The sequence below is a fragment of the Meriones unguiculatus genome, chromosome 6 (genome assembly GCF_030254825.1).
Source record: "Meriones unguiculatus strain TT.TT164.6M chromosome 6, Bangor_MerUng_6.1, whole genome shotgun sequence".
Taxonomy (NCBI): domain Eukaryota; kingdom Metazoa; phylum Chordata; class Mammalia; order Rodentia; family Muridae; genus Meriones; species Meriones unguiculatus.
In genome coordinates this window covers 29,067,864-29,090,979 of record NC_083354.1, presented here as the reverse complement: position 1 = coordinate 29,090,979, position 23,116 = coordinate 29,067,864, and the positions used below count along the sequence as shown (strand labels likewise).

Genomic DNA, 23,116 nt, shown 5'->3' with positions numbered 1-23,116 from the left:
TGTGCCTTAGGTGTGTTTCTTGTATGCAACAGATTGCTGGGTTTTGTTTACGTATCCATTCTGTTTATCTGTGTCTTTTTATTGGAGAGTTGAATCCATTGATGTTGAGAGAGATTAATGACCAGTGGCTGTTAGATCCCTTGATTTTGATGTTGGCTGTGGTCATCAGGTTGTGTGCTTGGTTGCTTTTTGTTTTACTGTAGTAAAGTTAATTATTTCCTGTGTTTTCTTGAAAGAAGCTAATTTTATGGGGTTGTATTTTCCCTTCCAGTGTCTTCTGTAATGCTAGATTTGTGTGTAGGTATTGTTGAAATTTGTTTTTGTCATTGAATATCTTGTTTTCTCTGTTTATGAGGACTGATAGCTTTGCAGGGTATAGTAGCCTGGGCTGACAGCTGTTTTCTCTTAGGGTCTGCATGATATCCATCCAGGCCCTTCTTGCTTTCATAGTCTCTGTTGAAAAGTCAGGTGTGATTGTAATGGGTTTGCCATTATATTTACTTGGCCTTTTTCCCTTGCAGCTTTTAGTATTTTTTCTTTGTTCTGTATACTTACTGTTTTGATTATTATGTGGCGGGAGGATTTTCTTTACAGGTCAAATTTGTTGGGTGTTCTGTAGGCCTCATGTACTCTTATTGGTTTCTCCTTCAAGTTAGGGAAATTTTCTTCAATGATTTTGTTGAAAATATTTTCTGGGCCTTGGAGAATGGAGTCTTCTTTTTCCTCTATACCTATTATTCTTAGGTTTTGTCTTTTCATATTGTCTTGGATTTCTTGGACGGTCTGTATCAGGAATTTTTTGGATTTAACATTTTCTTTGACAGATACATTGATTTCTTCCATTGTATCTTCTACACCTGTGATTCTTTCTTCCATCTCTTGTAGTCTGTTGGTTATGCTTACCTCTGTAATTCCTGTTTTCTTCCCTAGATTCTTCTTCTCCATTATTTCCTCCATTTGTGTTTTCTTTAATTTTTCCAATTCTATCTTCAGGTCTTGAGTTGTTTTGTTTACTTCCTTCACCTGCCTGATTGTACTTTCCTGTTTATCTATTTGTTCTTTCAACTCAGTTTCTTTTATTTCATTTAGTGCTTTAAGCATTTCCTCTCTAAAGGCCATAAACTGTTTGGCTGCAGCTTCCTCTATTTCTTTTTGGATGGCAATATTCTGTTTGAGTTTATCTTCCTCTATGTCTTTACGAATCTTATTTGTTTCCTCTGTTATCATGTTTATGAGTATAGTTGTTAGGTCATCTTCTTGGATTTCAGTTATGCTGGGGTGTCCAGGGCTACTTGCCTCTGGGTAACTGGGTTCTGGAGATGCCATATTGCTCTGTCTTTTGTTGCTTGAGCCTCTACGCTGGCCTCTACCCATTGTGCTATCTTAGGTGTTTGGGGTTATTTTCTGGTGGTTCCTGGGGATCCTGTGGTGAAGAGAATCCCCTTTGCTGAAAGCTGGTTTTTCCTGAAGGATGTCTTCTCAGCTTTTTGGGTATAGTCCCTGGATGGCTGGCGTTTTTTCAGGAGTTGCTGCTGCTCACCTCAGGGATAGAGATCTGAGTGGTAACTGTGGTCTTTGTTTGTCGAGAGGGTTCTCCTCTCACCCAGGGAAGTCCTGAGGACAGCTGCCCTGTTTCTGGGTTTCTTGCTGCAAATTTAATGATCAGATGCTGTGACACAGTTGGACATCTGGTGTGCACAACTGTTTGTGCCTGTGTCTGGAGCAGAGCTGAGTGATGGCGACTCGGCCCCGCCGGTCTGCTTGACTTTCCAAGGAAGGATTGGGTGATTTAAGTCAGTACAGTTTCCTTCCTTCCCTGTGGATTCTCTAGAGACAGGGAATCCCAGTCTCTTTTTTTGCCCTGGTGTGCACTGCTCCATCTCTGCCAGCTAGCTGGCTGCAGAAACTGCCTGTGTCTGGAGCACAGCTAAGTGATGGCGGCTCAGTCTCCGCCAGCTCTCTGGTGCGCAGAAACTGCTTGTGTCTGCCTTTTCCGCCTTTGGGAGCCTGGGCGTCTGCCTAAACTGGGTAATTTTCCAGAGACCTTTTTGGGGTGGGGTTGTCGGCTGAGTGCTCTGAGATCAGACCAGCCATTTCCGTCCCTGTGTGAAACTCATTCACTGGTGCCCTGGTGTCCACAGTTCTATCTCAGGTGACAAATCAGGCGCACAGGCAGGCAGGCTCTGGGTCCCCGAGCCTGGGTCCCCGTCTCTGGCTCCAGGCTGGCTCCTGGGGCGCCTGTGGAACCCGAGTCTTTTCCAGTGTATGTCTGAGTGACCTAAGGTCAGTCCCAATTGTTTCCTATATCGTGGGGTTATCTCTCGACTGAAAATTCCAGTCTCTGATAGTGTGATGCACACGGTTCAGTCTGGGACCATGACCAGAGACACTGGCTGTGGCTCTGGGCTGGGGCTGGGGCTGGCGGCCAGCAGCCAAGCATCTGGCGGAACCAGGATCTCTTCAGCGGTTTAGCCGGGTGAGTTAAAAGCTGATTGAATCCCCCACCATAGAGTATCCTCTCACCTGGGAAACACAATGACTGTGTTTTATGGCTGCAAGTTCTGATTGCTGGTCACTGTGCTGATCCTGCTGCTGCTGCTCAGAATGAGAGTCCTCCAGGTGCTGCCATCTTGCCCCTCCTCCAATACATCTAGTCTTATATCATTGTTCTATAGTCCTAGTTTCCTCTTTCTACCATGTTTGCCATTGTAACTGAGAACTGGCTTCTAATATTGCTGTTGCCAAATCTTTCCAGACAAAGGATAATTCTGTTCTAAGTTGCCAATAACTTTAATATTTACTTCACATAGGGTGAATGCATACCAAATAAAATGATTACTTCTTTAAATCTCAAATTCAATATGCCTATAAGATTCCATTTAACTTCCTCAGAACATTGGGGATGTCTATCATCTTTTGTATAGTTACTGTATAATCTAAGGTTGGTTTTCTAATAAACTTAAGCTACCCCTCTTCAGTTTCATCATGCAGTGGCACAGTAAGTTCTTATCTAAATGTCTCTGTCTTTGTCTGAGTGTTGTTCTCATTTTTATTTATAAGTATCTCTAATTTTTCTTCTAAAGCTTGTATCATATCAGTCCACTTTTGATATTTTTATTTTCCCTATATCTCTAGTTTTCTTTTTTTTTCCTTTGAGAGGGTACAAAAATCTACTATGGCTATTAAGGATAAAATATTAATTGCTAGGCTGGTGTAATTATAATCTGAATTATGTCAATCTCAGTTAAGTCATTTATCTTTTCATTTACTGCTGTTGTTTTAAAGCCATTTAAAGCAGGATTATGCAGGGTCCTAGCACCTTGTATTATGGTATTTCCCATCTTAACTCTTTCTTGGAGAACTTCCAGGTGACTTAACAAATCTTATAGCTTCTCAGTTTGTCTGCACTGGCATAATTTCCCTGTCCATGTGGTTGTGCCATGTGTTAAAGCACTATATATAAACAAATTTCAATCACTCAATTTCACCAATAAAGATGCAGGAGCAAGATGCTTGGGTAAAAAAAAAATTTAAAAAGGCTGCTGTATGAGAGAGGCAGAGCAGAGAAAGTATCCAGCTAACCTTCCTCCTCAACCTATGTGACAAAGGGAAACTCTCTTTCCCAACACCATCTCAAAAACCCCTCAAAACTCAGTGTCTTACCCTTTTACTTCCCATGTGTTTCTTTATCCATCCTTCTGCCTTTTCTTACTATTTTTTTCTACATTCACTCCCTATCAACTGGTTGCTTGCTCCACCTCTTGAACTTTTGTTGACTTTATTTAATCCTGTTCAAGTAAGTTCTTGGATTAAAGGTGTGTGCTAAGGCTGAGCCCCACCACAAGTAGAAACAGGATATTTTGATAAACAACACAATCTCGGGGTTCACAGTGTGATCAAATATCCTTGAGCACTAACGCCTTTTGTCTTCTTCTTTGAGAGGGCAGTGATGAGGAGGGCCTCTGTTAGGTGGGGCCTCCTAGAGTGCAGAATGACTAGGTCACAGCTGCTCATAATGCAACAACTACAGAGGATGGCTTGCTGTGTCTCCCACAGCACTGGCTCTGGGTTCTCTCAGGAACCTGGAGGAACTGCTTCTTCCCACAGGGAACGGGATTCACCAAGTGGCCAGACTGATTGTCCAGCAGTGTCTGCAGCTTCAGTGTCTCCAAGTTCTTGCTTTTCACCACACCTTGGATGACAACAGTATGATGGAAATTGGTGAGCTTCCCTCAGAGAAAAGTTTTCCCCCATGTGTAAGCAGTGGTGTCCCTGGTGCTACCTGCTGCAAATGTCTAGACCTGAGAAAGGCTTCGAAAGCATTCTTCATTTTGCACTATCATGCTGCTGCTTCTTAGGCCCTTTGGAAAATTTAGATTTATCTTGGTCTAAGTGGAAAGTCAATGTTCTCCTTTTTTTTGTCTTTAGAGGTGGTCAAGATAGGAGGGTAAGGGAGGGGAGGTAGAGAAGTGTTCAGGCTGTGGTTTGTTTTCCCAGTGCTGGGGATTGAACTCAATACTTCACATACACCAGAGTAGTGTTCCGCTACTAAACCACACCACGGTAAAATCTATGTCTCCACACTTGTTGCTTCAGATATCTGGCCATATCCCCTTTTAGTCAACTGGATACTGGCAATATGTAAACAAGTTGTAGCAACTTGAAATATAGAGCTGCATCCATTTTCCTGTCCATGTTACTGAAACATTTGCCATCTAAGTCAGTGTGGCAATGAACCAGGTTAGGGCACAGAGCTTCTCCAGTGCCCGAAAGCCCAAGTTGTATCCATTCTCCAACAGCGCCCTCCACTTCCATACACAAATGACCACTGCACTGCTCTCTCTCACTGTAGCTTTATTTGCAGCTAGACTTTTCATATAAGGGAATTCTATAAGATAGGCAATGTTTTGTCTTTTTTCACCAAAAATTGTGTTTGTATCTTATTTCAGAATAATACATATGACCATAGTGCATTGATTTCACTGCTATGCATCTGTTCATTATTTGACCACATGTGTCCTCTGTGTGTCTATTCAATGGGCACTTGACTTGTTTCTAGTAGCTGATTACTGTGAAGTGCTTCTAAGAGCATTCTTATAAACTATACGTGTTGGGTATTTCTGGGGATGGAATTTCTGAGATACCTCACATATATTGATTAAACCATGTTTTTTGCTTAGATGTGGTACATGTTTGTAAGCCTACACTTGAGGAGGTTCAAGGGTTCCTTGTCTAAATAGCAAGTTCAAGGCCAGGTTGGGTCACAGGAGACTGATCACAAACAAAGAAACAGGAGCAAAAGTCTCCATGGTGTTGTGGTAGCTTTTACCTTCAACAGAGGTTGGTTGACATTCTGTCCCCAGTAAATATTGTCAAACCCTTGTAGTTTGGCTACTCTAATGATTCTCATGGGTAATAAAATCCAAAGCTTTACTTTTTGTCCCGGCCAGCAGAGCTTGTTATTTGGGGGATAGAAGAATATCTGATCCTGTGAAAAGATGGTTGAGAGAAAAGAAGGAGTCCAAGCAAACAGGTGCTTGTCAAGGACTAACTTTACTGAGCAAAATCAGCTTTTATACAGGGTTCAAGATGAGGAAGTAGGGTGAGTGAAAAGTTACAGATTCTTCTCAGCCAGGGGCCTGAGACATCTTGTGATAAGTCACGGTTCTGTGAGCACATCTCTGCTGCTGCCAAGCAGTATGTTTACCGCAAGTAAGGGAACTGGCAAGTTGAGGCAAGTCGGTGAGCTTCCACAGGTGGTCCCTGACAACTGTTGTTATAAACAATTTTTTACCAATAAATTTTACCAATAAAGACTCAGGAGCCAGATGCCAGGATAAAAACCTACTAGCTCAGAGAGGCAGAGAAAGGACCCAGCTGACATTCCTTCTCAGCTCAGGTCTGGATGGAAAAACCCAAAAGGTTTACTAGCTCAAGTGGCAGCTCAGGAAGCAAAGGCCAAAAATCCCAAGGCTGAGGGCTTGCTAGTTCAAAGCCCCAAAGCCATGGAGCTGAGGAGCTGAAGCCTAAGGTAAAGCTAGAGCTTGATGTAATAGCTCCTTTCTATGTCTCCACACTGTTTTAAATACCCCTCAATGCAAAGTCCCTCCTATTCTTTAATCACTATAAGCTTGTTTATTGCTCTGCCTCTTGATATAAGGTTAACTTTATTAAATTTGGTGTACAGAAAGGTCTTGAATTAAGGGTGTGTGTTAGGGCTGGGTGAACCACACCATAATCACCTGTTCACAATAAAAAATTCTTGGACTAAAGGTGTGTGATAGGGCTTGTTATGCCCAATGGTAACTTTTGGGGGGTGGGGGTCAGGCCAGGTACTCTCAGCTCAACCAAACGAGATAAGAAACAGGGTTTTACAGTTCACAATTATGGGGTTCATAATGAAATCACATATCCTGCACCAATTTATTTGAGGAGTTGAGGAACATCTTTCAGATTGACCAGCATCTGAAAGAAAAGCATGAGAGGAAAAAGAAATGGATTACCTTTCTGAGACGCACCTCAGAAGCCAGATAGATCGTACTTGGCTCATGGATACTGCACTAGGGCTCAAAAATTCTAAGAAGAAAAACACATTATCTTAAGGTGAACCCATCTTCCTAAAGGTGGTCTCCTATTGAGGTCCCTGACCTGCCCCACATGATTAACCCTTAAAAGAGGAGCTAAGGGCATGATTCCATGTGAGATAGATTCCATTATTTACACCATAATTACTTCCAGAGGGTGTGTTTAAATCTCCAGATGTGAAACTGGAGATGTACTCAGCAGTACTCATTTAGATTATGTGAATCCCTGAGGTCATGCCCAAACACCACAAAAATCAATCAGTCATTCCATCAATCAGTCAGTCATTCAATCTATTGATCCCTGCCACCTGTCTGCCTTCCTTATGGCTCTAGTTTTCTTTTATATCTTCAAGCTAAGTGCAAAGCACATGTAGAGTTGTAAGATCTTTCTGATAGATCAGTGTTTTTGTTTGTTTGTTTCTTTTTTACCAGTATTGGCACTTCCTCCTGGTTTCTGTTTCCCCTTTGCAGTTTGGCAAGGTCATTCCCTATCGGCCAGGCAGCTGTTTGGTGCTTTCAAAGAATGACCTCTAAAACATCATGTTGACCATTTCCTACTTTCATTGTCAGGGTTGGGAGTAGTACCAGTAACTTGTCACCATTATTGACAGCCTCAGGAGTCTCATTTCATAAATGTTTTGTTTTCTAGCCAAGGTAGCAACCAGTGGAGGCTTTCAGAAACTTGAGAACTTAAATCTTTCAGTAAATCATAATATTACAGAGGAAGGATACAGACATTTCTTTCAAGCCCTCAACAACCTGCCAAACCTGCAAGAGCTGAACATCAGCAGGCATCTCTCAGAATACATCCAAGTTCAGGCCACCACTGTCAAGGCTCTGAGCCAGTGTGTGATGAGACTGCCCAGCCTCATCAGGCTCGGGATGCTCAGCTGGCTCCTGGATGAAGAGGACATGAAAGTGATGAATGCTATGAAGGAAAGACATCCTCAGTGCAAACTCTTGACTATCTTCTGGAAATGGGTACTGCCATTCTCTCCTGTCATTCAGAAGTGAAGGATGCAGCTGAAGGCTACTGACAGTTTTAAATATCTGATTTCCTAAAACATTTTACTGTAGCTAAGCAAGGTGGTACTCCTCTGTACTTTCAGCATTTAGGAGACTGAAGTGGGAGAATCAAGAAGTTCAGACCAGCCTGTGTTACATAGCAAGATCTTGTCTTAACTGATCAGCCTGCTCTTTGATCACCTTCCCCTGAGGGGGGAGCAGCCTTACCAGGCCACACAAGATGACAATGCAGCCACTCCTGATGAGACCTAATAGACTAGGATCAGAAGAGAGGAGAGGGGGACCTCCCCTATCAGTGGACTTGGGGAGAGGCATGTGTGAAGAAGGGGGAGGTGGGATTAGAGGGGAGGAGGGAGGGGATTTATGGGGGATACAAAGTGAATAAAGTGTAATTAATAAAAGTTAAAAAAATAAAGGCATAACTAGCCATCATATGAAATAATATTTATTAAAGGTGTAGGCTGCTGATACTTTTCTAGAAGCCTGCCTGTTCCTCACTAAACTTAGCAGCAATGATGAACAGTGCCTTGGCAGTCCTTGTATGGTCCTCCTGTCTAAAGATTAGAGACCACTCCATTGCAAGGTCAACAGGAATAGGCTGGGGAAAAGAACATCAGTGTATAAAAGCCAGAACATGGAAGGAGTATTTGATGGAGGTAAGAAACAGACGGTTTAGTATTGCATCAGTCTCATACATGATGAAGCACGAGTCAACTTCACCACAGGATGCAGCTGGCTTTCCAGGAGTTGCTTACTCTTTGCAGGGCTTTTGTATGTTCACCAGCCTTGGTGTGGCCATGCTTGCTGTCATCTCTCATTCATTGCCAATGTGAGGGGGGAAATGGGCTTAGAGAAAACTGCTTTTGTTCCAGAGGCTTTTGAAAAGTTTTCATGTGCTGTAATGGTCTTAAGATTTCCTTTGTTTTTCCATTTCGTTGTTTAGAGACAGGTTTTCACTAGGTAGCCTTTGATAGCCTGGAACTGAATATGTGGACCGGGCCTACTTGGAACTCACAGAGATCTGTCTGCCTCTGCCTCCTAGGACTAGGATTGTTAAAATCATATTTGCGGAAACATTAAGGACTCAGGGATATATTAACTTGGTTTGACAGTCATTTAGTATTCCATATGTATATAAAAATCTTACCTTGATACTTGTGTTGGCTTAACATAAATATATACTTTTAATTGGTCAATTTATACCTCAATAAATTTTGAAGAAATATATTTCCAAACAGCTCTAAAATTTTTTTAAATCTTTGATTATATCTGTAAAGTTGAGTCAGAAAGTATTCTTACTTTCCATTCTACCCCTTTCTGTATTATTCTTTATCTTACAGTTCTCTGTGTTTTTTATTGTTTTTTTTTTATTTTTTTATGTGTAAAATAAAGATTCAGGACTTTGAGAGATGTTAAGAACACTTGTTAAAGCCGCCATTGTTGCTGCCATCTCATTGGCGGCTGTTGGAGCTACCACCGCAGCATTAGCCATGAGTCATACTATGCAGACTGCTCAGACCCTAAATAATCTTTTAGCCAATGTAGCTCATGCGTTAGATGTACAAAAAGGAATTAATGCTCAACTAAAAGGAGGCTTGATGGTGTTCAATCAGAAGATTGACCTCGTGCAGGAGCAAATTGATACCCTATGGCAAATCTGGCAAATTGCTCAACTTGGCTGTCAATGGAAGTATGCTGGACTTTGTGTCACTAGCATACAATATGAGAATTTTTCCTGTGCTGCAAATATGTCTAAACAATTGTCTATCTATATTTTAGGTAATTGGACTGGAGAATTCGATACTACGATGGAGCAGCTGAGAGTGGCCATCATCACAGTAAATTCTACCAGAGTGGACGCAGGACTAGCCACAGGATTATCATCATGGATTGCTGCAGCCATGAATCATCTGAAGGAATGGGCGGGCATGGGAGCATTAGCAGGCCTTCTGGTGTTGGTCTCCTTGGTTTGCCTGTGGTGTATATGCAAGATTAGAGTCTCACATCTATGCATCCATGATCATTCAGGCCTTTACAGCCATTGAAGCAGGACAGTCTCCCCAAGCATGGTTGGCTACCATAAAAAGCTAAAATGTTATGCTCAGGATGCGAGGCTAAGCACTGCACTCAGGGTCAGCTGCTTCTGACCCAGAGAAGAGTATGTCTGATTGCATGTGGGTTGATGCCCCAGGTCCCACCTCTGAGAAAAAGGTATCAGACAGGTCTGATGCTCTTTGGGTGGATGACACCTAAATGAACATTGGTACAAAGTCCCAATTTATTTCTAATATCAGAGATCAGACCTCTACTCTTGCCTGATGCATCTAAAACAGAAAGGGAGAACTGTAGAGAGCTGCGGAATGCTATGCCTTAAAGATGGAGCTGGTTTCCGCCTTCTACCTTCCCGAAGGTGAGTGATCTCTGTCACAAACAACTCCATATTTGGCTAAGGCTGAGGATATGGCTTGCTTCCCTGTATGTGGACCTATCTGCATTGCCCACAAGGGTTGGCTATGGTTGGGTACCCAGAGGCTATTTTAAGCTGTGGGCTGTCTTTCCCCAGGGTCAGAAGATTATTCAAGGTTCCTGAATAAACTGCATTGAGAAGAACAAAAAAAAAAAAAAAGATCAGAAAGAAGGAGAGGAGGACCTCCCCTATCAGTGGACTAGAGGCATACATGCAGAAAGGGGGGGAGGGTGGGACTGGGAGGGGAGGAGGGAGGGGCTTATGGGGGGATACAAAAGGAATAAAGTGTAATTAATAAAAGTTAAATAAAAAATTTAAAAAAATACAAAAAAAAGAACACTTGTTAAGAGATTGTTAAGAATACTTGTTACTTTTAAGGAGAACCCATGTTTGGTTCCAAGACAGTCTCTCTCTCTGTTTCTCTTTCTGTTCTCCCTCTCTGTTTCTTTTGAGACAGGGTTTCTCTGTGTAGTCATGGCTGTTATTAGACTCACTCTGTAGACCAAGTTTGAGAGACCTGTCTCTCAAAGTCAGAGACAGCCTCTCTCTATAGGATCAGACATTATCTTGTTTATTATCTGATTTGACATGTTAATACTTTATTGTCAGAAATGTTTAAATATTATATCAGAATCCAGTGAGTAGACAGAAATGACAGGTCACTCTGTTCCAGGTAGCAAGGTGTAGTTATGCTTGACAACAAGGTGGACGGGCAGTGCTTTCACTAAAGGAATCAATAAATCTATAATTACTAATTGGCCTTTTGTACCTTATTCCACTTCATTACTGGTAACTCTAGTGGGGCCCATCACTGGCCTCAGGAAGCACCTGCTCCACCTTCCCTGAGGCATCACTCCTGTTTCCTCCTCAGAGAGCTGCAGCTCAGCCCCCTGCTGTTTCTCCTCTCTGACCACATGTGTGGTGGGGGAAGTAGGAGTCTGAGTTCTCCTGACTTCGTCTCTGTTAAGTGCACTTCCTGGACCACTTCATCCAGCTCAATGGCTTTGAGTTCCAGGTCTACACCATCTCCTCCATCTCCAGCTCTAGCCTGAGACTATAGATACATCTTCAATAGGCATTGAAATATCACATTTCCAAAGCTAACTCTCCTTCACCAAAGTACTCTTTTTTAATTAAATTTCATATTTTATATTAATTACAGTTTATTCACTTTGTATCCCAGCTGTAGTCACCTCCCTCCTCTCCTCCCAATCCTGCCCTTCCTCCCTCATCTCCTCCTATGCCCTCTCCAAGTCCATGGATAAGGGAGATCCTCCTCCCCTTCCATTTGACCCTAGCTTTTCTGGTCTCATCAGAACTGGGTGCATTGTCCTCCTCTGTGGCCTGGCAACGCTGCTCCCCCTTCTGGGGGAGGTGGTCAAAGAGCCAGCTACTGAGTTCATGTCAGAGACTGTCCCCTTATTAGCTGCCATGGGCTACATCTGTGCAGGGGTTCTAGGTTATCTCCATGAATGGTCCTTGGTTGGAGTATCAGTCTCAGAAAAGACGCCTAAGCCCAGATATTTTGGTTCTGTTGCTATCCTTGTGGAGATCCTATCCTCTGCAGGTCTTACTATCTCCCTCTTCTTTCCCAAGATTCCTTGCACTCTGCCCAAAGTTTGTTTATGGGTCTCAGGACCTGCCCCAAAGTACTCTTTCTGCAGGCTTTCATTTCCCCAAACTCCCACTTCACTGTCTGAAACCTCTGCTGCTAACGTTGCAGTTCACCACAACATGTACTACAGAGAGAAGCTTACTAAGCCAAGGTTCAAAGCAGCATCATTCTTTGCATAGGAACATAAATATTTAGAAGGAATTTTTACAGGATGTCCATTAAGCCAGATAGCATTAGTAGACCCTGCCCTGTTAAGACCTTTATAGACTTTCTGGCCCATGGGCTTTTGACCAGGGTTAGTTTGGGTTTTTGTTTTCTTTAGGTTTAATTTCTTTAGTTTAGTTTCTTTAGTTTAGGTTTTGTTTTCTTTCATTTTGTCTCACTGAATTCCCCTTTCTGTTCTGACCTTGCTATGTAGACCAGTCTGGCCTTTGACCCAGAGATCCACCTGTCTTTGAGACCCAAGTGCTGAGATTTACAGACCTGCACCACCACACCCAGCTTGACCACGATTAGAGCATCTGTGAAGCAGCCTCAAGTCCAACTCAAAAGCAGTCGGTTTCCCCAAAGATTCAGGCCACTCTTCAATGTTGGCCACATCTTGCCTGGCATGATGGTGATGTTGTGAATGCAGGTGGCCTTCCTCCCCCAGCATACTGCAAAGCCTCTTCCAGTACTGTGACAGGGAGACAGCAGAGAGGAAATTCTGAGTCAGTTCCAGCTTTATTCCTCTCTGTCCTAAAAGCAACATGCTCTGTGTATTCAGAAATAGGTCAGTAGTTCTGTCCAACTTAATTTTGTGAGACAGGTCTCTCACTAAACCGGGAGCTGGCCAATTAGATTTACTGGCTTGCTAGTGAGCCCCTAAGGTCTTCTTGTCTCTCCTTATCTGGCACTAAGATTACACTGTCCCTATTCCCTTGCTGTTACACAGGTGCTGGAGATCTGAGCCCAGTCTCCATGTTTGCCCAGCAAGCATTAAATTTTTATTTAACTGTGTGATATCTATGTTTTTATTCATAATGTGAATTTCATGTAGTTGGCACCCTCAGATTTTGTGGGTTTGTTTCTGACAGTTTGACAAGAGTTAAAAATTATTGTTAACTAAATTCTTAATTGTACACTTTGTTGAGTATTTTTTTACTGTCCTTTGTTGTTCTTTTTTCATGACTCTATAGAGTTTTCTTATTTTATAATCTGTGAATTTTTATTTTATATTTTTACCTTGTTAACTTAGTTAATGTGTGTTTGTGTGTGCATTGTGTGTTCTACATAGGGCCAAAGGGAGACAGGGAGTCTCCTCTCCTTTATGTCACCCTCTTGTTCCCTTGAAGCAGGGTCTCTCTCTGAACCTAGAGCAAAGGTAGCATCCAACAAGCCCTAGTTATCCTCTTGCCTCTGCACCCACAGTTCTGTGTCACTATTTTCTATTCTTTAAGATTATTTTAGCTGGTTTCACTGACAGGCACTTGAAAGAATCAGACTAAGTTTGTAACCTATGTTTCTTTCAATTGCCTTATAACTTATATTTTCAAGTTTTAGGCCCATGTTAATTAAAGCCTCTTAGTGCTTCTCCAGAGATCCGAGGAATGAAAAGGTTCCTGACATCAGCCATCTGTTAGGGCAAAGATAATGAAGAGAACAAGCAGAGATCCTTACTAAATGGAGAATAAATCACCAGCTGCACCTGTGAGATGACCTTTGTTTGGAAACTGAGATGAGTTAATCACTTTCCCACTTTAACTGTAGCTTTATCTCATATGGCAGGAAATTCCAAACGGACTTGAAGAGGAGATATTTATAACAGGGCTGACCGGACATAAGGGTGACCAGAACTAACCAATTATTTTAAAAGTTAAACACCTCATCCAATCCCGAATCGCCAAGATAGCAACCCCAGGAGATTCCTGCCTTTTGTCTTTTAAAAACCTAAGGTCTTTGTCTCCCAGTGCCACTCCTTGCTGACCAGCAGCGTTGACCCCATTGCCCAATGGTAAGAATGAACCTCTTGTGATTTTGCATGGATGGATGATTAGTGTCCTGAGTTCTCTTCATACCTTTTTATATTTAGGCTCTTGCTGGGCCTAGCACACTAACTCTGTTCTCACTCCAACACATTCCCCGAATATTCTCACCATTACTTTACAAACCGCATGCATTGGTTATTGGAACCCACAGACTGAAGGTTATACAGGATGCAAACTGACAGAGTCACTGAGAATGTTCACTTTCTCCCTCATTCTTGGTCCTGAATCTTCATGTTCTCCATAAAGCTAATGCAGGCATTTAACTGCATGGAACCATTTCACGACTTTATCTTCTCTGCATAGTTGCATATTTCTTCAAAACCTGAAGTCCTCTGCAGAAGTGATTCCAGCCCTTGAGAGCCACCATGCACTTCTGGAAGCCATGGTAATGAGCCTGCTCCTTCTCTGACTCAGCAACACGTGGTTGTGGGGTTGAGCCGCAATTGTGAACTGTAAATGTATCATAAATAGATAGAGTCCACGAGAATCTAAGAAGCAGCTGCCACACAATACCTATAGATGGGGCTTCACAGTGAACAGTGAGCCCTTCTCCCAGAAGAAGTAGACCCTTGAGACTCTTTTAGACTTCAACTTGATTAAAATGCAGACTAAACACATTCCATCTGCCCTTTTCCTGCAGGGCAGTAGGCTTGACTTTCTGCTAGAACTTTTGAACATTAAAGTCATGTGTCCTTTTCCTTGGTTCGACTTTTGCTTGAGACAGATTTTCAGATTTTCACCTTAGGCTGATCTTGAATTTACTGTGTAGTCAAACCTGACCTGGAACTTGTGATCTCTGCCTTGGCCTTAAAAATGCTATGGTTCCAACTGTCTGCACCCATGTCCAGCTGATTTGAATTTTGATGTTGTTTCTTGTATTGAAACCAAGACCCCTTTTGTGCTACACAAGCACTCTGAAGTGGTATACATTTCTGGCCTATGATTGTGCTTTGTGAACAAAACCAAATGCCAAGTAGTAAATCAGGAAATCTATTTTTGCAATAGAAGACACAACTGTCAATCCAATGGGCATACCAACTGCTGCATGCCCCACTTGTTTGGTAGGTGTGCTATTATTGCCTTCCCACAAAGCAAAAGCAAATCTGGGAATCATGGCTCATGTTTACAATAAAGCATTCTGGAAGCTGAGGCAAGAAGATGGCTATGAGTACAAGATCAGCCTGGATTATACTATTAAACCCCATCTCTAAAAACAAAACAAAACAAACAAACAAACAAAAAACCGACAGCAAACAAACCAGAAAAAAATGAAGAAAAAAAGGTGAAAACTGAAAATATAATCAACTCTGGGTTGATGTGATATGTGTAAAATATTTGCGAATTTCAAAATAATATTGCAAGGTCTGGAAATGTTGTTCTGTTGGTAGAATACATGCCACAAACAGAGTGAAGTCTAGAAGACATTGGGTTCTCAATGATAACATAATGTCTCACTATCATGCAAATTTTAATTTAATAAAGGATTTCTCTTTCAAAGGAAATCACAAGTGAAAGCAATCAGGAGGACCCAGTTCATCCCAGGGAGGCTGGTAGGAACATGAAAGCACATGGGATTCTGTGTATTTGCACATTGGACAGGAAAGTGTGTTTATAATTGTCCAAGGAGCTCCTAGAGGAGAGCACTGAGGTGAAGGGAGCTGTGGGTGAGAGAGTGCTCCCGTGGCATCTTGAGAGTGAATGCAGGACTACAGACAGCGGTCCTCATGCCAGATCCAAAGCAGCCAGTGTTAAAGGCATCGTGCAGCAGGCTGGTCACTTGAGATCCTAAAGGGAAGTTAGGGTGCCAGGATATCCAAGTCTCTGTCAAATGAGAGGCCTTAGACAGTTTACCCCACATTCTGATGCTATAGAAAGATGAGAGGGTCTTAGGGTATGGAGGGGGTCATGGGAAGGAGAGGAGAGTCCTAATCCACCCTTAGCAGACAAGCAAAGCAATCAGAGAGATGTGAAGGTACATCTTCCTCTGCCTCTCTTCTCTCCACAGTCTTGCCTTTGAGGGAAGCCCAGTGGTTTCAGGAGGCAAAGAGTCTGAGTGAGCAGCTGTGAGGCACCTACACCAAAGCCACTTTCCACCACATAAATTTGCCAGAGTTGTGCTCCAGCCAAGGCACTGACCACTTGCTTGGCTATGGATGTGTCCATCGTTTCAAAGCACATCAGCAGGCCAGTGCAAGGGGCCCTGACGATCCCCGAGGTCTTTGCCAATCTCAGCTCAGTCATGTGTGTGGAGGGGAAAGCTGGCAGTGGGAACACAACCTTCCTGAAGAAAATAGCTTTTCTCTGGGCATCAGGGTGCTTTCACCTGTTGAACAGGTTCCAGCTGGTCTTCTACCTCTCCCTTAGTTCCACCAGACCAGACCAGGGTCTGTCCAGCATCATCTGTGCCCAACTCCTAGATGCAGGAGGCTCTGTTAGTGAAGCGTGCCTGAGCAGGATCATCCAGCAGTTAAAACACCAGGTGCTGTTCTGGTTGGATGAATATAATGGGTGGACTCACTCCCCCAAGACCTAGAGACAATGATTACAAAAAACTACTTGTCACAAACCTGCTTATTGATAGCTGTACATACAAACAGGGCCAGGTCCATCTGTCCATACCTGGATACAATTCTAGAGATCAAAGAGTTTCCTTTTTATACTTCATTCTCTGTATTGTGGAAGGTCTTCTCACAGAGTATAACACTTCTGCAAGAGTTTATGATTTACTTTGGACAGAATGTGGATTTACAGGGAATTCCAAAACTCCTCTCTTCATGGCTGCAGTCTGTATTGACTGGTTTCAAAATCCTTCTGACCAGCCCTTTCATGATGTGGAAGTTTTCAAGTCCTATATGAAGTACCTGTCCTTAAAGTACAAAGCTGCAGCTGAGGCCCTCAAGGCCACTGTGTGCTCATGTGGTCACCTGGCCTTGAGGGGGTGTTTTTCTTCATGCTTTGAGTTCAACAATGATGACCTCACAGAGGCTGGAGTGGATGAAAATGAAGACCTGACCACCTGCTTGATGAGCAAATTCACCGCCCAGAGGCTGAGACCAGTCTACCGGGTTTTAAGTCCTCTCTTCCAAGAATTTCTTGCTGCCATGAGGCTGACTGAACTCTGGGTTCAGACAGGCAGGAAGACCATACCTGGGAATTTATTATTTGAGACAAATTAACTCACCCTTGAAGGCTCTGACCACCTACAACAACTTTTTGAAGTATGTCTCAAGCCACCCTTCATCAAGGGCAGGGCCAGAAGTTGTGTCTCATTTGCTTCAGTTGGTGGATGAGAAAGAGTTGCTGGAGAAGATGTCTGACTATGAGAATTACAAGAAGCTCTACCTGGAAATTTTCAAGTGGGTGGAGTTTGTTAGGGCGCTGTGCCAGGAATCTCCAGAAGCTTTCTGTTCATTCCTTTCAGAACATTTGTTAGATATTGCTTTAAACATTGCTTATGAAAGCAACACAGTTTCTGCATGTTCTCCATTGATTTTGCAATTCCCTCGAGGGAGAACATTGGCTTTGAGAGTATTGAATTTCCTGTACTTTTGGGACCACCCAGAAAGCCTGTTACTGTTGAAGAGTTTACAGGTTTCCATAAAAGGAAATAAAATGTCTTCTTGAATGAATAATCTATATTCATTCAAGACATATTTTGAAAACTTACAGCCACCAGCTATAGATAACGACTACACATGTGCTTTTGAACATATTAAAGATTGGAAGAAAACATTTACTGAAAATGAGGAAATCATCAATAAATATGTAAATATCCGACCCAGGGCCCCCCCCAGACATCAGTGAAGGGTACTGGAAACTGTCACACAAGCCACACAAGATCCCTAGGTTGGAAGTTGCAGTGGCCAACATGGGCCAGCAGACCAAGCACTGCTCGGAGTCCTAATGGAAGTCTTCTCAGCTTCAAAGAATATTGAGCTCTGCTTGTCCGACAGCAGTGGCTTTCTTGAAAGCATCCGCCCAGCTCTAGAGCTGAATAAGACCTCTGTCACCAAGTGCTTTGTGTGCAGGCTGGAGCTCAGCACAGCAGAACAGGAGCTGCTTCTCACCCTTCCTGCCTTGCAGTCTCTTGAGGTCTAGGGGATGAACCAGCTACCAGGTATCCCTGAGTGTGCTTTCACAAGCATTCTGGCTGACTCTGTTGTTTCTCATTCTTAGTGTTAGATGAGTAAAACTTCTCAGGCACAAGCCATGAATTTGCCTCGATAGGAGAGATCTGAATACTCTCACTGTTTGGGGCAGTGTATATGGCCCTGAATCCTAGAATGGGTTTCAAGTAACTCAGAGAACACTAGGAAAATATTGCCACCATCCTTCCCATTTATTCCTGAATTATAGGTGAGCGTCACCTGATTTCCTTCAATATATTTTGACATGTTGATATCACTGTAAATATTTAACTTTTTTATTTTATAATGAATAGTAAAGCTTCCTTTTCATCAGCCTGTTGCATGGTTGGACATGCTTTGAGATGATGTCTTCTGTAGTCTAGACTGGCCTTATCCTGGTTATCTACCTGATCCTTCTGCCTCCATTTCCCCAGCACTAGATTACAGGATTGCAGGGTATGGCACCACATCCTGGCTCTGAAACAGCATCAAAATTTAATAAGTACCAACTCACTCATTACAAAAACGTTGATTGACTTTTAAGTAAACCAGCTGGAGATGAAGCTCAGGTGTTGATTACTTGCCTGGCACAAATAGCTGGGTTTGGCCATAGAATTTTGCAATCTGGGCAAGGTGGTGCATGCCTGTGAGACCAGCATGTAGAAGGTAGAGGCAGGAGGATCAAATGTTCAGTGGCTGCTTTGGCCAGGGAGAGAAATACCACAGGCTTGCTCAAAAAAGAGAAATATTTTATTTTAAACTATTATTTCCACTTTATTTTTAAATATTTTATAAATTACAGTTTATTCACTGTATCCCCACTGTAGCCCCTTTCCTCATCCTCTCCCACTCCCACCCTCCGTCCACCATCTCCTTCCATGCCCCTCCCCAAGTCCACTGATAGGGGAGATCCTCTTCCCCTTCCCTCTGACCCTAGCCTATCAAGTCTCAGCAGGACTGTCTGCATTGTCTTCCTGTGTGGCCTGGTAAGGCTGCTCCCCACTCAAGGGGAGGGGATCAAAGAGCCAGCCACTGAGCTCATGTCAGAGACAGTCCCTGTTCCCATTACTATGGAACCCACTTGGAGACTGAGATGCCATGGTCCACATCTGTGCAGGGGTTCTAGGTTATCTCCATGCATGGTCTTTGGTTGGAGTATCAGTCTCAGAAAAGACCCCAGATTTTTTGGTTCTGTTGCTCTCTTTGTGGAGCTCCTGTCCCCTCCAGGTCTTTCTGTCTCCCCATTTTTTTCACAATATTCCCTGCACTCGGCCCAAAGTTTGGCTATGAGTCTCAGCATCTCCTTTACCTTGCTGGGTAAAGTCTTTCAACAGCCCTCTGTGCTACGCTCCTGTCCTGTTGCCTGAATTTGATTATACCAAATTACAAACAACAAAATAATGTTTTGGCCATTTAAAATATATGATTTAATGGCATAAATAACATCCACATTCTTGTCCATCCATCACCCCTACCCTTTCTTAGGACCTTTTAATTCTCCCATCCAGCAACTTGATTCCATTAAACAGAAACTTTATTGTTTATAATTTAGATTTTTTAAAAAAAAATATTCATTTATTTACTTTGTGTATATGTGTACCCTGCATGTACAACAGCATGTTGTAAGGTGGCATCAGATCCCATTATAGATGGTTGTGAGCCACCATGTTTATCTTGGGAATTGAACTCAGGGAGAGCAGGCTTTTAACCATTGAGCCATCTCTCCAGCCCTAAACAGTAACTCTTCCCTTCATTAGCCCATTTTCTCTCTTTCTTTCTTCATTTATTTATTCACTTTACATCCCAATCTCAGCCCACTCTCTCCTCTTCTCCCACCCTCCTTCCTTCTTCCCCATATTCCTCCTCTCCTCCCCCTTATAAAAGGGAATCCACCTCCCACCTACTCTTCCCAGCACATCAAGGCATACCAGGACTGAGCACATTCTCTACTACAGAGGGCAGGCATGGCAGCCCCACAAAGCATACAGGAGAGTCCTTGTCAGAGACAGACCCTGCTCCCTTTGCTAAGGGACCCACATGAAGCCCAAGCTGTCCATCATGTACACATGAGTAGGGGCCTTGAGCCACTCCATGCATGGTTCTTAGTTGTTATTTGAGTCTCCTCAAGCCCCCTGTGCCCAGGTTATTTGGCTCTGTTGGTCTTCTTGTGGAGATCATGTTCCCTCCAGGTCCTTCTACTCTTCCTCCCACTCTCCCACAAGGCTCCCTGTGCTCCACCCAATGTTTGGCTGTGAGCCTCAGCATCTGTTTCAATCTGCTGCTGGGTGGAGCCTCTCAAAAGCCAGCTATGCTAGCTCCTGTCTACAAGCATGGCAGAGAACCCTTAATAGTGTTAGGGGTTCCCTCTCTCCCATGGTGTGGCCAAACATTGCTTGTACATACCTCAGTCTCTGCTCTAAGTTTATCCCTGCATATCTTGTAGTCGGGGTGAATTTTGGGTCCAAGTTTTCGTAGGTGGGTTGGTGTTTCCCTCCCTCTACTTGGAGTCTTGTCCAGTTAGTGGGTGGCCTCTTTAATCTCCATGTTTCTCGCTAGGAGGGTTTTCCACTAGAGTCACCCCCAAGGACTCCCAGAAGCCTACCCTATTGTAGGTCTCCAGCCTTTCTCAGAGATGGCCCAGGCCATGATTTCTCTTCTCCTGCATGCCCTCTGTCCTCCTTCCACCTCTCCTTCTCTCCCCACACCAGATCCCTATCTCATGTCCCTCAGCGCTCTCTCTCCTATCCTGTCCCCTCTCTTTGAGCACTTCCTCTATCTATTCTATTTCCCCTTCTCAGTGAGATTCACGCATCCTCACCTGTGTCCTTGTTACTTAGCTTCTTTGGATCTGTGAATTGTAGTATGGTTATCCTGTATGTCCTGTATCCTATTATCTGCTTATAAGTAAGAACATACTATGTGTGTCTTTTTGGGTCTGGGTTATCTCACTCAGGATGATCTTTTCTAGTTCCCACCATTTGCCTGCAAATTTCATGATTTCCTTGTTTTTAATAGCTGAGTAGTATTTCATTATGTAAACGTACCACAGTTTCTTTATCCATTCTTTGGTTGAGGGACATCTGGGTTGTTTCCAGTTTCTGGCTATTACAAATAAAGCTGTTATGCACATAGCTGAGCAAATGTCCTTGTTTTGTGATAGAGCATCCTTTTGGTATATGCCCAGGAGTGGTATAGCAGGGTCTTGAGGTAGAAGTATTCCCAATTTTCTGAGAAACTGCCAGATTGAATTTCAAAGTGGTTGTACAAGTTTTCACTCCCAGGAACAATGCAGGAGTGGTGCCCTTTCTCCACATCTTTGTCAGCATATTCTGTCACTTGAGTTTTTGATCCCAGCCATTCCGCCTAGTGTAAGGTGGAATCTCAGAGTTGTTTTGATTTGCATTTCTTGGATGACTAAGGATGTTGAACATTTTTAAGTGCTTCTCAGACATTAGAGATTCCTTTGTTGAGAATTCTCTTTTTATCTCTGTGCCCCATTTTAAAAATTGGATTATTTGTTTTGTTGGTGTTTAATTTCTTGATATATTTTGGATGTTTACCTTTTGTCAGATATAGGATTGGTGAAGATCTTTTCCCAATCGGTAGGCTATCATTTTGTTCTGTTGACAGTGTCCTTTGCCTTACAGAAATTTTTCAATTTCAAGAGGTCTTATTTATTGATTGTTGATCTTAGAGCTTGAGCTGTTGTTCTCATGTTCAGGAAGCTGTCTCCTGTGCCAATGCGTTCAAAGCTCTTCCCCACTTTTTCTTCTAACAGATTTGGTATCTCTGGCTTTATGTTAAGATCCTTGATCCACTTGGACTTTAGTTTTGTGCAGGGTGATAAATATGTATCTATTTACATTTTAAACATGTAGACATTCAGTTAAACCGGTGTCATTTGTTGAAGATGCTATTATTTTTCCCTTGTAAGGTTTCGGTTCCTTTGTCAAAAAGCAAATGAACATCAGTACAAAGTCCCAATTTATTTCTAATATCAGAGATCAGACCTCTACTCTTGCCTGATGTGTCTAAAACAAAAAGGGGGAACTGTAGAGAGCTGCGGAATGCTATGCCTTAAAGATGGAGCTGGTTTCCGCCTTCCACCTTCCCGATGGTGAGTGCTCTCTGTCATGAACAATTCCACATTTGGCTAAGGCTGTGGATCTGGCTTGTTTCCATGTATGTGGACCTATCTGCATTGCCCACGTGGCACGCTGGGGTTGGCTACCCAGAGGCTATTTAAGCTGTGGGCTGGCTTTCCCCAGGGTCAGATGATTGTTCAAGGTTCCTGAATAAACTGCATTGAAAAAAAAAAAAAAAAAAAGCAAGTGTCCATAAGTGTCTGGGTTTATTTCTCAGTCTTCGTCTCGATTCCATTGATTCACCAGTCTATTTCAATGCAAGTACCGTGCAGTTTTTATCATTGTCACTCTGTAGTACAGCTTAAAATCAGGGATAGTTCCATCAGTCTTTTGTAGAATCTGTTTTACTGTCTGTCCCAACAAACTTATCTACCTAGATATATTATATAAGTATAATCATATAATAATTAACCCCATGTGTAGATCATTTGCCTTCATATAATGTTTTCAAAGTTTACCATGGCATAACATATATTAGACTTTCATTTCTTTTTGTAAGTGAATAATAATGATATTACTTTGTATGTAGGTTTATAATTGTGCACGTGCCATTTTGTTTATCTATTAATCTGTTCGTGGACACTGAGTTTTAATGCTGCCGTTATAATTTGTGTTACTAGTGTCTGTTTGAGCTCTGCTGTATTGGTTTTTATATATTCCCACGAGTAGAATTGTTGCTTTATATAGTTCTTATGTTTTCGAGACAGGGTCTCTCTCTATGGCTAGAATGGCTTGGAACTCACAGGAATCTTCCAGCCTCAGCCTCCCAGTCATGGGGGTTAGATCTATGAGGCACCATATCTTTTTTGTGTTTAACCTTTCAGGAACTCCCCAACTGTGTTCCATGGTGGCTACCCCATGTATCTCCCACTGCAATGTGCAAGCCTCCACTTTTTCTACATCTTCCACCCCATTTTCCCTTTGTTTTGCTTATCTTAGACACATTCTAGAAAGTGAGCATTCTCATCTGTAGTTTGGATTTACGTTCCTCTAGTGACTGTATGGGCCTCTTCATGTGACTATGTACCTTTCTGAGAGAAAAGTGCGCTTAAATCTTTGTCCATATAAACATGTTGTCAAGGTATGGAGGTTTATACCTGCACTCTCAGGAATCCAGAGTGAGGG

General features: G+C 42.7%; 2 pseudogenes; both read left to right on the top strand.

The window, feature by feature from the left end:
- Positions 1-7,888, top strand: part of LOC132654906 (baculoviral IAP repeat-containing protein 1a-like) — a 74,989-nt pseudogene extending 67,101 nt beyond the window's left edge.
- Positions 7,889-8,244: 356 nt separating this feature from the next.
- Positions 8,245-16,575, top strand: LOC132654836 (baculoviral IAP repeat-containing protein 1a-like; annotated as a pseudogene).
- Positions 16,576-23,116: the final 6,541 nt, after the last annotated feature.